Source organism: Saimiri boliviensis, chromosome 21, assembly GCF_048565385.1.
Source record: "Saimiri boliviensis isolate mSaiBol1 chromosome 21, mSaiBol1.pri, whole genome shotgun sequence".
In the NCBI taxonomy this organism is placed as follows: Eukaryota; Metazoa; Chordata; class Mammalia; order Primates; family Cebidae; genus Saimiri; species Saimiri boliviensis.
This window is the reverse complement of record NC_133469.1, coordinates 954,632-971,330: the sequence shown is the minus strand read 5'-3', so window position 1 is coordinate 971,330 and position 16,699 is coordinate 954,632.

Genomic DNA, 16,699 nt, shown 5'->3' with positions numbered 1-16,699 from the left:
TTACAAGATACAGCTATGGGTTGTATTTTTGTTTTTGAAAATTACACAGCTTCGTGGTGTATTTGTATTATTTTCTGATATACAGCTAAGGGCTGTATTTGTATTTTTGAAAATAACAGAGCTTGGGGGTGTATTTGTATTATTTTCCGAGATACAGCTATGGGTTGTATTTGTATTTTTGAAAATAACACAGCTTGGGGTTGTATTTGTATTATTTTCCGAGATACAGCTCAGGGTTTTATTTTTATTTTGGAAAATAACACAGCTTGGGGGTGTATTTGTATTATTTTCCAAGATATAGATAAGTGTTGTATTTGTATTTTTGAAAATAAACGAGCTTGTGGGTGTATTTGTATTATTTTCCGAGATACAGCTAAGGGCTGTATTTGTATTTTTAAAAAATATCACTGCTTGGTGGTGTATTTGTATTATTTTCCGAGATACAGCTGTGGGTTGTATTTTTATTTTTGAAAATAACAGAGCTTGGGGGTGTATTTATATTATTTTCTGAGATACAGATATGGGTTTTATTTGTATTTTTGAAAATAAAACCGCTTGGTGGTGTATTTGTATTATTATCCGAGATACAGCTCAGGGTTGTATTTGTATTTTGGAAAATAACACAGCTTCGGGGTGTATTTGTATTATTTTACAAGATACAGCTATGGGTTGTAATTGTATTTTTGAAATAACACATCTTGGGGGTGTATTTGTATTATTTTTCGAGATACAGCTCATGGTTGTATTTGTATTTTGGAAAATAACACAGCTTGGGGGTGTATTTATATTATTTTTCAATTTACAGCTATGGGTTGTATTTGTATTTTTGAAAATAACACAGATTGGCCGTGTATTTGTATTATTTTCTGAGATACAGCTCAGGGTTGTATTTGTATTTTGGAAAATAACACAGCTTGGGGGTGTATTTGTATTATTTTACGAGATATAACTAAGGGTTGTATTTGTATTTTTGAAAATAAACGAGTTTGGGGGTGTATTTGTATTATTTTCTGAGATACAGCTAAGGGCTTTATTTGTATTTTTGAAAATAACACAGCTTTGGGGAGTATGTGTATTATTTTCCGAGATACAGCTAAGGACTGTATTTGTATTTTTAAAAATAACAGAGCTTGGTGGTGTATTTGTATTATATTCCGAGATACAGCTGTGGTTTGTATTTGTATTTTTGAAAATAACAGAGCTTGGGTGTGTATTTGTATTATTTTCCGAGATACAGCTCAGGGTTGTATTTTTATTTTTGAAAATAACACAGCTTGGGGGTGTATTTGTATTATTTTCCGAGATACAGCTCAGGGCTGCATTTTTATTTTTGAAAATAACACACCTTGGGGGTGTATTTGTATTATTTTCTGAGATACAGCTAAGATCTTTATTTGTATTTTTGAAAATAACACAGCTTGGGGGTGTATTTGTATTATTTTCCGAGATAAAGCTCAGGGCTTTATTTTTATTTTTGAAAATAACACAACTTGGCGGTGTATTTGTATTATTTTCCGAGATACAGCTGTGGATTGTATTTGTATTTTTGAAAATAACAGAGCTTGGCGGTGTATTTGTATTATTTTCCGAGATACAGCTAAGGGTTGTATTTGTATTTTTGAAAATAACACAGCTTGGGTGTGTATTTGTATTATTTTCCCAGATACAGATAAGGTTTGTATTTGTCTTTTGGAAAATAACACAGCATGGGGGTGTATTTGTATTATTTTCTGATATACAGCTAAGGGCCGTATTTGTATTTTTGAAAATAACACAATTTGTGGGTGTATTTGTATTATTTTCCGAGATACAGTAAAGGGTTGTAATTTTATTTTTGAAATAACACATCTTGGGGGTGTATTTGTATTATTTTCCGAGATACAGCTCAGGGTTGTATTTGTATTTTTGAAAATAACACAGCTTGTGGGTGTATTTTTATTATTTTCCAAGATAGAGGTAAGGGTTGTAATTGTATTTTTGAAATAACACATCTTGGGGGTGTATTTGTATTATTTTCCGAGATACAGCTCAGGGTTGTATTTGTATTTTGGAAAATAACACAGCTTGTGGGTGTATTTATATTATTTTTCAAGATACAGCTATGGGTTGTATTTGTATTTTTGAAAATAACACAGATTGGCCGTGTATTTGTATTATTTTCCGAGATACAGCTCAGGGTTGTATTTGTATTTTGGAAAATAACACAGCTTGGGGGTGTATTTGTATTATTTTCCGAGATACAGCTAAGGGTTTTATTTGTATTTTTGAAAATAAACGAGTTTGGGGGTGTATTTGTATTATTTTCTGAGATACACCTAAGGGCTTTATTTGTGTTTTTGAAAATAACACAGCTTTGGGGAGTATTTGTATTATTTTCCGAGATACAGCTTAGGGCTATATTTGTATTTTTAAAAATAACAGAGCTTGGTGGTGTATTTGTATTATATTCCGAGATACAGCTGTGGTTTGTATTTGTATTTTTGAAAATAACAGGGCTTGTGGGTGTATTTGTATTATTTTCTGAGATACCGCTAAGGGTTGTATTTGTATTTTTAAAAATAACACAGCTTGGTGATGTTTTTGTATTATTTTCCGAGATACAGCTCAGGGTTGTATTTGTATTTTTGAAAATAACACAGCTTGGGGGTGTATTTGTATTATTTTCCAAGATACAGCTCAGGGCTGTATTTTTATTTTTGAAAATAACAGAACTTGGGGGTGTATTTGTACTATTTTCCAAGATACAGCTAAGGATTGTATTTGTATTTTTGAAAATAACAGAGCTTGGGGGTGTACTTGTATTATTTTCCGAGATACAGCTATGGGTTGTATTCGTATTTTGAAAATAACACAGTTTGGGGGTGTATTTGTATTATTTTCCGAGATACAGCTAAGGGTTGTATTTGTATTTTTGAAAATAGCACATCTTGGGGGTGTATTTGTATTATTTTCTGATATACAGCTAAGGGTTGTATTTGTGTTTTTGAAAATAACACAGCTTGGGTGTGTATTTGTATTATTTTCCCAGATACAGATAAGGTTTGTATTTGTATTTTGGAAAATAACACAGCTTGGGGGTATATTTGTATTATTTTCTGATATACAGCTAAGGGCTGTATTTGTATTTTTGAAAATAACACAATTTGGGGGTGTATTTGTATTATTTTCCGAGATACTGTAAAGGTTTTTATTTGTATTTTTGAAAATAACACAGCTTGGGTGTGTATTTGTATTATTTTCCGAGATAAAGCTGAGGGTTGTATTTGTATTTTGGAAAATAACACACCTTGTGGGTGTATTTGAATTATATTCCGAGATACAGCTCAAGGTTGTATTTGTATTTTTGAAAATAACACAGCTAGGGGGTGTATTTGTATTATTTTCTGAAATACAGCTAAGGGCTTTATTTGTATTTTTGAAAATAACACAGCTTTGGGGAGTATTTGTATTATTTTCCATGATACAGCTGTGGTTTGTGTTTGTATTTTTGAAAAGAACGCAGCTTGGGTGTGTATTTTTATTATTTTCCGAGATACAGCTAAGGGTTGTATTTGTATTTTTGAAAATAACACAGCTTGGAGGTGTTTTTGTGTTATTTTCCGAGATTCAGCTCAGGTTGGTATTTGTATTTTTGGAAATAACACAGCTTGGGGGAGTATTTGTATTATATTCCGAGATACAGCTGTGGTTTGTATTTGTATTTTTGAAAATAACAGAGCTTGGGGGTGTATTTGTTTTATTTTCTCAGATACAGCTGAGGTTTGTTTTTGTATTTTGGAAAATAACACATTTGGTGATGTTTTTGTATTATTTTCCGAGATACAGCTCAGTACTGTATTTTTGTTTTTGAAAATAACACAACTTGGGGGTGTATTTGTATTATTTTCCGAGATACAGTTAAGGGTTCTATTTGTATTTTTGAAAATAACACATCTTGGGGGTGTATTTGTATTATTTTCCGAGATAGAGGTAAGGGTTGTATTTGTATTATTGAAAATAACACAGCTTTGGTGTGTATTTGTATTATTTTCCCAGATACAGATAAGGTTTCTATTTGTATTTTGGAAAATAACACAGCTTGGGGGTGTATTTGTATTATTTTCTGATATACAGCTACGGGCTGTATTTGTATTTTTGAAAATAACACAATTTGGGGGTGTATTTGTATTATTTTCCGAGATACAGTAAAGGGTTGTATTTGTATTTTTGAAAATAACACAGCTTGGGTGTGTATTTGTATTATTTTCCGATATACAGCTAAGGGTTGTATTTGTATTTTGGAAAATAACACATCTTGTGGGTGTTTTTGTGTTATTTTCCAAGATTCGGCTCAGGGTGGTATTTGTATTTTTGAAAATAACACAGCTTGGGGGAGTATTTGTATTATTTTCTGAGATACAGCTAAGGGCTGTATTTGTATTTTTGAAAATAACACAGCTTGTGGGTGTATTTGTATTATTTTCCAAGATACAGCTATGGGTTGTATTTGTATTTTGGAAATTAACACAGCTTGGGTGTGTATTTGTATTATTTTCGGAGATACAGCTCAGGGTGGTATTTGTATTGTGTAAAATAACACAGCTTGTGGATGTATTTGTATTATTTTCCGAGATACAGATAAGGGTTGTATTTGTATTTTTGAAAATAAACGAGCTTGGGGGTGTATTTGTATTACTTTCTGAGATACAGCTAATGGCTGTATTTGTATTTTTGAAAATAACACATATTTGGGGTGTAATTGTATTATTTTCCGAGATACAGCTGTGGGTTGTATTTGTATTTTTGAAAATAACAGAGCTTGGGGGTGTATTTTTATTATTTTCCGAGATACAGCTCAGGGTTGTATTTTTATTTTTGAAAATAACACAGCTTGTGGGTGTATTTGTATTATATTCTGAGATACAGCGAAGGGTTTTATTTGTATTTTGGAAAATAACACAGCTTGTGGGTGTATTTGTATTATTTTCCGAGATAGAGCTCAGGGTTGTATTTGTATTTTTGAAAATAACACAGCTTGGGGGTGTATTTGTATTATTTTCTGAGATACAGCTAAGGGTTGTATTTGTATTTTTGAAAATAACCGAGCTTGTGGGAGTATTGTTATTATTTTCCGAGATACAGCTAAGGGCTGTATTTGTATTTTTGAAAATAACACAACTTGGGGTGTATATGTATTATTTGTCGAGATACAGCTAAGGGTTATGTTTGTATTTTTGAAAATGACAGAGCTTGGAGTTGTATTTGTATTATCTTCTGACATACAGCTAAGGGTTGTATTTGTATTTTTGAAAATTACACAACTTGGGGATGTATATGTATTATTTTCCGAGATGCAGCTAACGGTTTTATAAGTATTTTTGAAAATAACACAGCTTGGGGGTGTATTTGTATTATTTTCCGAGGTAGAGCTATGGGTTGTATTTGTACTTTTGAAAATAACACACCTTGGGGGTGTATTTCTATTATTATAAGAGATACAGGTAAGGGTTGTATTTGTATTTTGCAAAATAACACAGCTTGGAGGTGTATTTGTATTATTTTCCGAGATACAGCTGTGGGTTGTATTTGTATTTTTGAAAATAACACAGCTTGCGGGTGTATTTGTATTATTTTTCGAGATACAGCTCATGGTTGTATTTGTATTTTTGAAAATAACACACCTTGGGGGTGTATTTGTATTATTTTCCAATATAGAGCTATGGGTTGTAATTGTATTTTTGAAATAACACAGCTTGGGGGTGTATTTGTATTATTTTCCGAGGTACAGCTCAGGGTTGTATTTGTATTTTTAAAAATAACAGAGCTTGGTAGTGTATTTGTATTATATTCTGAGATACAGCTGTGGTTTGTATTTGTATTTTTGAAAATAACAGAGCTTGGGGGTGTATTTGTATTATTTTCCGAGATACGGCTAAGGGTTGTATTTGTATTTTTGAAAACAACACATCTTGGGTGTGTATTTGTATTATTTTCCGAGATACAGCTAAAGGCTGTATTTTTATATCTGAAAATAACACAGCTTGGGGGTGTGTTTGCATTATTTTTCGAGATACAGCTAAGGGTTGTATTTGTATTTTTGAAAATAACAGAGATTGGTCGTGTATTTGTATTATTTTTTGAGTTATAGCTAAGGGTTGTATATGTATTGTTGAAAATTACACAATTTGGGGGTGTACTTGTATTATTTTCCGAGATACAGCTAACGGTTGTATTTGTATTTTTGAAAATAACACAGCTTGGGGCTGTATTTGTATTATTTTCCGAGATACAGATATGGGTTTTATATGTATTTTTGAAAATAACACAGATTGGAGGTGTATTTCTATTATTATCCGAGATACAGCTCAGGGTTGTATTTGTATTTTTGAAAATAGCACAACTTGGGGGTGTATTTGTATTATTTTCCAAGATACAACTATGGGTTGTATTTGTATTTTTGAAAATAACACAGCTTGGGGGTGTATTTGTATTATTTTCCGAGATACAGCTAAGGGTTGTATTTGTATTTTTGAAAATAAACGAGCTTGGGGGTGTATTTGTATTATTTTCTGAGATACAGCTAATGGCTGTATTTGTATTTTTGAAAATAACACAGCTTTGGGGTTTAATTGTATTATTTTCCGAGATACAGCTTCGGTTTGTATTTCTATTTTTGAAAATAACAGAGCTTGGCTGTGTATTTTTATTATTTTCCGAGATACAGTTAAGGGTTGTTTTTGTATTTTTGAAAATAACACAGCTTGGGGGTGTATATGTATTATTTTCCCAGATACAGATAAGGTTTTTATTTGTATTTTTGAAAATAACAAAGCTTGGGGATTTATTTGTATTGTTTTCTGAGATACAGCTCAGGGTTGTATTTGCATTTTTGAAAATAACCGAGCTTGGGGGAGTATTTGTATTATTTTCCGAGATACAGCTAAGGACTGTATTTATATTTTTGAAAATAACTCAGCTTGGGGGTGTATATGTATTATTTTTCGAGATACAGCTAAGGGATTTATTTGTATTTTTGAAAATGAGAGAGCATGGGGGTGTATTTGTATTATTTTCCGACATACAGCTAAGGGTTGTATTCCTATTTTTGAAAATTCCAAAACTTGGGGGTGTATTTGTATTATTTTCTGAGATACAGCTAACGGTTGTATTTGTATTTTTGAAAATAACACAGCTTGGGGGTGTATTTGTATTATTTTCTGAGATACAGCTATGGGTTTTATTTGTATTTTGCAAAATAACACAGCTTGGCGGTGATTTTGTATTATTTTTCGAGACACAGCTAAGGGTTGTATTTGTATTTTTGAAAATAACACAGCTTGGGGGTGTTTTTGTGTTATTTTCCGAGATTCAGCTCAGGGTGGTATTTGTATTTTTGAAAATAACACAGCTTGGGGGAGTATTAGTATTATTTTCCGAGATAGAGCTATGGGTTGTATTTGTATTTTTGAAAATAACAAACCTTGGGGGTGTATTTCTATTATTATAAGAGATACAGCTAAGGGTTGTATTTGTATTTTGCAAAATAACACAGCTTGGAGGTGTATGTGTATTATTTTCCGAGATACAGCTGTGGGTTGTATTTGTATTTTTGAAAATAACACAGCTTGGGGGTGTATTTGTATTATTTTCCGAGATACAGCTCAGGGTTGTATTTGTATTTTTGAAAATAACACAGCTTGTGGGTGTATTTTTATTATTTTCCAAGATAGAGGTATGGGTTGTAATTGTATTTTTGAAATAACACATCTTGGGGGTGTATTTGTATTATTTTCTGAGATACAGCTCAGAGTTGTATTTGTATTTTGGAAAATAACACACCTTGGGGGTGTATTTATATTATTTTTCAAGATACAGCTATGGGTTGTATTTGTATTTTTGAAAATAACACAGATTGGCCGTGTATTTGTATTATTTTCCGAGATACAGCTCAGGGTTGTATTTGTATTTTGGAAAATAACACAGCTTGGGGGTGTATTTGTATTATTTTCCGAGATACAGCTAAGGGTTTTATTTGTATTTTTGAAAATAAACGAGTTTGGGGGTGTGTTTGTATTATTTTCTGAGATACAGCTAAGGGCTTTATTTGTGTTTTTGAAAATAACACAGCTTTGGGGAGTATTTGTATTATTTTCCGAGATACAGCTAAGGGCTATATTTGTATTTTTAAAAATAACAGAGCTTGGTGGTGTATTTGTATTATATTCCGAGATACAGCTGTGGTTTGTATTTGTATTTTTGAAAATAACAGAGCTTGTGGGTGTATTTGTATTATTTTCTGAGATACCGCTAAGGGTTGTATTTGTATTTTTAAAAATAACACAGCTTGGTGATGTTTTTGTATTATTTTCCGAGATACAGCTCAGGGTTGTATTTGTATTTTTGAAAATAACACAGCTTGGGGGTGTATTTGTATTATTTTCCAAGATACAGCTCAGGGCTGTATTTTTATTTTTGAAAATAACAGAACTTGGGGGTGTATTTGTATTATTTTCCAAGATACAGCTAAGGATTGTATTTGTATTTTTGAAAATAACAGAGCTTGGGGGTGTATTTGTATTATTTTCCGAGATACAGCTATGGGTTGTATTCGTATTTTGAAAATAACACAGTTTGGTGGTGTATTTGTATTATTTTCCGAGATACAGCTAAGGGTTGTATTTGTATTTTTGAAAATAACACATCTTGGGGGTGTATTTGTATTATTTTCCGATATACAGCTAAGGGTTGTATTTGTGTTTTTGAAAATAACACAGCTTGGGTGTGTATTTGTATTATTTTCCCAGATACAGATAAGGTTTGTATTTGTATTTTGGAAAATAACACAGCTTGTGGGTATATCTGTATTATTTTCTGATATACAGCTAAGGGCTGTATTTGTATTTTTGAAAATAACACAATTTGGGGGTGTATTTGTATTATTTTCCGACATACTGTAAAGGTTTTTATTTGTATTTTTGAAAATAACACAGCTTGGGTGTGTATTTGTATTATTTTCCGAGATAAAGCTGAGGGTTGTATTTGTATTTTGGAAAATAACACATCTTGTGGGTGTATTTGAATTATATTCCGAGATACAGCTCAAGGTTGTATTTGTATTTTTGAAAATAACACATCTTGTGGGTGTTTTTGTGTTATTTTCCAAGATTCGGCTCAGGGTGGTATTTGTATTTTTGAAAATAACACAGCTTGGGGGAGTATTTGTATTTTTTTCTGAGATACAGCTAAGGGCTGTATTTGTATTTTTGAAAATAACACAGCTTGTGGGTGTATTTGTATTATTTTCCAAGATACAGCTATGGGTTGTATTTGTATTTTGGAAATTAACACAGCTTGGGTGTGTATTTGTATTATTTTCGGAGATACAGCTCAGGGTGGTATTTTTATTGTGGAAAATAACACAGCTTGGGGATGTATTTGTATTATTTTCCGAGATACAGATAAGGGTTGTATTTGTATTTTTGAAAATAAACGAGCTTGGGGGTGTATTTGTATTACTTTCTGAGATACAGCTAATGGCTGTATTTGTATTTTTGAAAATAACACATATTTGGGGTGTAATTGTATTATTTTCCGAGATACAGCTGTGGGTTGTATTTGTATTTTTGAAAATAACAGAGCTTGGGGGTGTATTTTTATTATTTTCCGAGATACAGCTAAGGGTTGTATTTGTATTTTTGAAAAGAACACAGTTTGGGGGTATTTTTGTATTATTTTCCGAGATACAGCTCAGGGTTGTATTTTTATTTTTGAAAATAACACAGCTTGTGGGTGTATTTGTATTATATTCTGAGATACAGCGAAGGGTTTTATTTGTATTTTGGAAAATAACACAGCTTGTGGGTGTATTTGTATTATTTTCCGAGATAGAGCTCAGGGTTGTATTTGTATTTTTGAAAATAACACAGCTTGGGGGTGTATTTGTATTATTTTCTGAGATAGAGCTAAGGGTTGTATTTGTATTTTTGAAAATAACCGAGCTTGTGGGAGTATTGTTATTATTTTCCGAGATACAGCTAAGGGCTGTATTTGTATTTTTGAAAATAACACAACTTGGGGTGTATATGTATTATTTGTCGTGATACAGCTAAGGGTTATGTTTGTATTTTTGAAAGTGACAGAGCTTGGGGTTGTATTTGTATTATCTTCCGACATACAGCTAAGGGTTGTATTTGTATTTTTGAAAATTACACAACTTGGGGATGTATATGTATTATTTTCCGAGATACAGCTAACGGTTTTATAAGTATTTTTGAAAATAACACAGCTTGGGGGTGTATTTGTATTATTTTCCGAGGTAGAGCTATGGGTTGTATTTGTACTTTTGAAAATAACACACCTTGGGGGTGTATTTCTATTATTATAAGAGATACAGGTAAGGGTTGTATTTGTATTTTACAAAATAACACAGCTTGGAGGTGTATTTGTATTATTTTCCGAGATACAGCTGTGGGTTGTATTTGTATTTTTGAAAATAACACAGCTTGGGGGTGTATTTGTATTATTTTTCGAGATACAGCTCATGGTTGTATTTGTATTTTTGAAAATAACACACCTTGGGGGTGTATTTGTATTATTTTCCAATATAGAGCTATGGGTTGTAATTGTATTTTTGAAATAACACAGCATGGGGGTGTATTTGTATTATTTTCCGAGGTACAGCTCAGGGTTGTATTTGTATTTTTAAAAATAACAGAGCTTGGTAGTGTATTTGTATTATATTCTGAGATACAGCTGTGGTTTGTATTTGTATTTTTGAAAATAACAGAGCTTGGGGGTGTATTTGTATTATTTTCCGAGATACGGCTAAGGGTTGTATTTGTATTTTTGAAAACAACACATCTTGGGGGTGTATTTGTATTATTTCCCGAGATACAGCTAAAGGCTGTATTTTTATTTCTGAAAATAACACAGCTTGGGGGTGTGTATGCATTATTTTTCGAGATACAGCTAAGGGTTGTATTTGTATTTTTGAAAATAACAGAGATTGGTCGTGTATTTGTATTATTTTTTGAGATATAGCTAAGGGTTGTATATGTATTGTTGAAAATTACACAATTTGGGGGTGTACTTGTATTATTTTCCGAGATACAGCTAACGGTTGTATTTGTATTTTTGAAAATAACACAGCTTGGGGCTGTATTTGTATTATTTTCCGAGATACAGATATGGGTTTTATATGTATTTTTGAAAATAACACAGATTGGAGGTGTATTTCTATTATTATCCGAGATACAGCTCAGGGTTGTATTTGTATTTTTGAAAATAGCACAACTTGGGGGTGTATTTGTATTATTTTCTGAGATACAGCTAAAGGCTGTATTTGTATTTTTGAAAATAACACAGCTTTGGGGTTTAATTGTATTATTTTCCGAGATACAGCTTCGGATTGTATTTCTATTTTTGAAAATAACAGAGCTTGGCTGTGTATTTTTATTATTTTCCGAGATACAGTTAAGGGTTGTTTTTGTATTTTTGAAAATAACACAGCTTGGGGGTGTATATGTATTATTTTCCCAGATACAGATAAGGTTTTTATTTGTATTTTTGAAAATAACAAAGCTTGGGGATTTATTTGTATTGTTTTCTGAGATACAGCTCAGGGTTGTATTTGCATTTTTGAAAATAACCGAACTTGGGTGAGTATTTGTATTATTTTACGAGATACAGCTAAGGACTGTATTTATATTTTTGAAAATAACTCAGCTTGGGGGTGTATATGTATTATTTTTCGAGATACAGCTAAGGGATTTATTTGTATTTTTGAAAATGACAGAGCATGGGGGTGTATTTGTATTATTTTCCGACATACAGCTAAGGGTTGTATTCCTATTTTTGAAAATTCCAAAACTTGGGGGTGTATTTGTATTATTTTCCGAGATACAGCTAACGGTTGTATTTGAATTTTGGAAAATAACACAGCTTGGGGGTGTATTTGTATTATTTTCTGAGATACAGCTATGGGTTTTATTTGTATTTTGCAAAATAACACAGCTTGGCGGTGATTTTGTATTATTTTTCGAGACACAGCTAAGGGTTGTATTTGTATTTTTGAAAATAACACAGCTTGGGGGTGTTTTTGTGTTATTTTCCGAGATTCAGCTCAGGGTGGTATTTGTATTTTTGAAAATAACACAGCTTGGGGGAGTATTAGTATTATTTTCCGAGATAGAGCTATGGGTTGTATTTGTATTTTTGAAAATAACACACCTTGGGGGTGTATTTCTATTATTATAAGAGATACAGCTAAGGGTTGTATTTGTATTTTGCAAAATAACACAGCTTGGAGGTGTATGTGTATTATTTTCCGAGATACAGCTGTGGGTTGTATTTGTATTTTTGAAAATAACACAGCATGGGGGTGTATTTGTATTATTTTCCGAGATACAGCTCAGGGTTGTATTTGTATTTTTGAAAATAACACAGCTTGTGGGTGTATTTTTATTATTTTCCAAGATAGAGGTATGGGTTGTAATTGTATTTTTGAAATAACACATCTTGGGGGTGTATTTGTATTATTTTCCCAGATACAGCTCAGGGTTGTATTTGTATTTTGGAAAATAACACACCTTGGGGGTGTATTTATATTATATTTCAAGATACAGCTATGGGTTGTATTTGTATTTTTGAAAATAACACAGATTGGCCGTGTATTTGTATTATTTTCCGAGATACAGCTCAGGGTTATATTTGTATTTTGGAAAATAACACAGCTTGGGGGTGTATTTGTATTATTTTCCGAGATACAGCTAAGGGTTTTATTTGTATTTTTGAAAATAAACGAGTTTGGGGGTGTGTTTGTATTATTTTCTGAGATACAGCTAAGGGCTTTATTTGTGTTTTTGAAAATAACACAGCTTTGGGGAGTATTTGTATTATTTTCCGAGATACAGCTAAGGGCTATATTTGTATTTTTAAAAATAACAGAGCTTGGTGGTGTATTTGTATTATATTCCGAGATACAGCTGTGGTTTGTATTTGTATTTTTGAAAATAACAGAGCTTGTGGGTGTATTTGTATTATTTTCTGAGATACCGCTAAGGGTTGTATTTGTATTTTTAAAAATAACACAGCTTGGTGATGTTTTTGTATTATTTTCCGAGATACAGCTCAGGGTTGTATTTGTATTTTTGAAAATAACACAGCTTGGGGGTGTATTTGTATTATTTTCCAAGATACAGCTCAGGGCTGTATTTTTATTTTTGAAAATAACAGAACTTGGGGGTGTATTTGTATTATTTTCCAAGATACAGCTAAGGATTGTATTTGTATTTTTGAAAATAACAGAGCTTGGGGGTGTATTTGTATTATTTTCCGAGATACAGCTATGGGTTGTATTCGTATTTTGAAAATAACACAGTTTGGTGGTGTATTTGTATTATTTTCCGAGATACAGCTAAGGGTTGTATTTGTATTTTTGAAAATAACACATCTTGGGGTGTATTTGTATTATTTTCCGATATACAGCTAAGGGTTGTATTTGTGTTTTTGAAAATAACACAGCTTGGGTGTGTATTTGTATTATTTTCCCAGATACAGATAAGGTTTGTATATGTATTTTGGAAAATAACACAGCTTGTGGGTATATCTGTATTATTTTCTGATATACAGCTAGGGGCTGTATTTGTATTTTTGAAAATAACACAATTTGGGGGTGTATTTGTATTATTTTCCGACATACTGTAAAGGTTTTTATTTGTATTTTTGAAAATAACACAGATTGGGTGTGTATTTGTATTATTTTCCGAGATAAAGCTGAGGGTTGTATTTGTATTTTGGAAAATAACACATCTTGTGGGTGTATTTGAATTATATTCCGAGATACAGCTCAAGGTTGTATTTGTATTTTTGAAAATAACACAGCTAGGGGGTGTATTTGTATTATTTTCTGAAATACAGCTAAGGGCTTTATTTGTATTTTTGAAAATAACACAGCTTTGGGGAGTATTTGTATTATTTTCCATGATACAGCTGTGGTTTGTGTTTGTATTTTTGAAAATAACGCAGCTTGGGTGTGTATTTTTATTATTTTCCGAGATACAGCTAAGGGTTGTATTTGTATTTTTGAAAATAACACAGCTTGGGGGTGTTTTTGTGTTATTTTCCGAGATTCAGCTCAGGTTAGTATTTGTATTTTTGAAAATAACACAGCTTGGGGGAGTATTTGTATTATATTCCGAGATACAGCTGTGGTTTGTATTTGTATTTTTGAAAATAACAGAGCTTGGGGGTGTATTTGTATTATTTTCTCAGATACAGCTGAGGTTTGTTTTTGTATTTTGGAAAATAACACATTTGGTGATGTTTTTGTATTATTTTCCGATATACAGCTCAGGACAGTATTTTTGTTTTTGAAAATAACACAACTTGGGGGTGTATTTGTATTATTTTCCGAGATACAGTTAAGGGTTGTATTTGTATTTTTGAAAATAACACATCTTGGGGGTGTATTTGTATTATTTTCCGAGATAGAGGTAAGGGTTGTATTTGTATTATTGAAAATAACACAGCTTTGGTGTGTATTTGTATTATTTTCCCAGATACAGATAAGGTTTGTATTTGTATTTAAAAATAACACAGCTTGGGGGTGTATTTTTATTATTTTCTGATATACAGCTACGGGCTGTATTTGTATTTTTGAAAATAACACAATTTGGGGGTGTATTTGTATTATTTTCCGAGATACAGTAAAGGGTTGTATTTGTATTTTTGAAAATAACACAGCTTGGGTGTGTATTTGTATTATTTTCCGATATACAGCTAAGGGTTGTATTTGTATTTTGGAAAATAACACATCTTGTGGGTGTTTTTGTGTTATTTTCCAAGATTCGGCTCATGGTGGTATTTGTATTTTTGAAAATAACACAGCTTGGGGGAGTATTTGTATTATTTTCTGAGATACAGCTAAGGGCTGTATTTGTATTTTTGAAAATAACACAGCTTGTGGGTGTATTTGTATTATTTTCCAAGATACAGCTATGGGTTGTATTTGTATTTTGGAAATTAACACAGCTTGGGTGTGTATTTGTATTATTTTCGGAGATACAGCTCAGGGTGGTATTTGTATTGTGGAAAATAACACAGCTTGGGGATGTATTTGTATTATTTTCCGAGATACAGATAAGGGTTGTATTTGTATTTTTGAAAATAAACGAGCTTGGGGGTGTATTTGTATTACTTTCTGAGATACAGCTAATGGCTGTATTTGTATTTTTGAAGATAACACATATTTGGGGTGTAATTGTGTTATTTTCCGAGATACAGCTGTGGGTTGTATTTGTATTTTTGAAAATAACAGAGCTTGGGTGTGTATTTTTATTATTTTCCGAGATACAGCTAAGGGTTGTATTTGTATTTTTGAAAAGAACACAGTTTGGGGGTATTTTTGTATTATTTTCCGAGATACAGCTCAGGGTTGTAGTTTTATTTTTGAAAATAACACAGCTTGTGGGTGTATTTGTATTATATTCTGAGATACAGCGAAGGTTTTTATTTGTATTTTGGAAAATAACACAGCTTGTGGGTGTATTTGTATTATTTTCCGAGATAGAGCTCAGGGTTGTATTTGTATTTTTGAAAATAACACAGCTTGGGGGTGTATTTGTATTATTTTCCGAGATACAGCTAAGGGTTGTATTTGTATTTTTGAAAATAACCGAGCTTGTGGGAGTATTGTTATTATTTTCCGAGATACAGCTAAGGGCTGTATTTGTATTTTTGAAAATAACACAACTTGGGGTGTATATGTATTATTTGTCGAGATACAGCTAAGGGTTATGTTTGTATTTTTGAAAATGACAGAGCTTGGGGTTGTATTTGTATTATTTTCCGACATACAGCTAAGGGTTGTATTTGTATTTTTGAAAATAACACAACTTGGGGATGTATATGTATTATTTTCCGAGATACAGCTAACGGTAGTATAAGTATTTTTGAAAATAACACAGCTTGGGGGTGTATTTGTATTATTTTCTGAGGTAGAGCTATGGGTTGTATTTGTACTTTTGAAAATAACACACCTTTGGGGTGTATTTCTATTATTATAAGAGATACAGGTAAGGGTTGTATTTGTATTTTGAAAAATAACACAGCTTGGGGGTGTATTTGTATTATTTTCGGAGATACAGCTGTGGGTTGTATTTGTATTTTTGAAAATAACACACCTTGGGGGTGTATTTGTATTATTTTCCAATATAGAGCTATGGGTTGTAATTGTATTTTTGAAATAACACAGCTTGGGGGTGTATTTGTATTATTCTCCGAGGTACAGCTCAGGGTTGTATTTGTATTTTTAAAAATAACAGAGCTTGGTGGTGTATTTGTATTATATTCTGAGATACAGCTGTGGTTTGTATTTGTATTTTTGAAAATAACAGAGCTTGGGGGTGTATTTGTATTATTTTCCGAGATACGGCTAAGGGTTGTATTTGTATTTTTGAAAATAACACATCTTGGGGGTGTATTTGTATTATTTTCCGAGATACAGCTAAAGGCTGTATTTTTATTTCTGAAAATAACACAGCTTGGGGTGTGTATGCATTATTTTTCGAGATACAGCTAAGGGTTGTATTTGTATTTTTGAAAATAACAGAGACTGGTCGTGTATTTGTATTATTTTTTGAGATATAGCTAAGGGTTGTATATGTATTGTTGAAAGTTACACAATTTGGGGGTGTACTTGTATTATTTTCCGAGATACAGC